Below are 962 nucleotides of genomic sequence, written 5' to 3' on the forward strand. Positions count from 1 at the left end.
ACTTATTAATTAGTTCCTAGTTCTGCAGGTTGGAGGGCCAGCAAGCTATGGCCCGGTTCTCCGCTCAGACAGAAATCAAGACGTTGGCCACTGCATTCTCATCTGCAGCTTGGGGTCCTCTTCCAAGTCATTCACATTACTGACAGAATTCAGTTCCTTGTGGCTGTAGGATTGAGGTCCCTGGTTCCTCGCTGTCAGCTCCTGGAGGCTGCTGACATTCCTCGTGGGGCCCTCCATCATCAGGCTGAGCATCGAGGCATCAGACTCTCCTCTGACTCCTGCTACTCCTGCCAGCCAGAGTAAACTCTGCTTTGAAAGTGTCACCCGACTGGGTCAGGCCCACTGGGATACGACTTCTACATCTTAAGGTCAGCTAACTTGGGACCTTAATTACATCTGCAAAATCTCTTCACAGCAGTACCTAGATTAGTGTTTGGTTGAATAATCAGGGAATGTGGGGGACCATCTTTAGAATCCTGCCCACCAGATTTAGAAAGGTCAGTCTGGCTGTCCTGTGGATAACATACGGAGAGGAACAAGATGGACAGAAAGAGAAACCAATCAGAAGCTGTTGCCATAATCCTGAAGAAGGTGAGCAGCACGGCCGGAGGGAGCAGCTTTGGACTGTGGAGAGGTGACAGAGGTTGAGACGTGGCATCAATCTGTCCTGTGGATAGTCATGGGAGTGGGTGAGGGAAGGGGCCGAGGAGGACTCCCCGATTTCACCTTGAACAATTGGGTGACTGACGTCGCCATCCACGGAGATGAAATGGAGAAACAGGCTTGAGGTGTGGGAGGTGATGAGTTCAGTTTGGGACAAGTTGAGTTTGAGAGGAAAACACCCAAATGGTTGGTAAAAATTAGATAATCGTTAGTTAATGCAGGGGCTCTCCATCGGGGGTGATTTGGCCTCACAGGGGACAGTTGGCAATGTCTGAACACATCCTTTGTTGTCACAACAG

Source organism: Galeopterus variegatus, unplaced genomic scaffold (genome assembly GCF_000696425.1).
Source record: "Galeopterus variegatus unplaced genomic scaffold, G_variegatus-3.0.2 Scaffold8758, whole genome shotgun sequence".
NCBI lineage: Eukaryota > Metazoa > Chordata > Mammalia > Dermoptera > Cynocephalidae > Galeopterus > Galeopterus variegatus.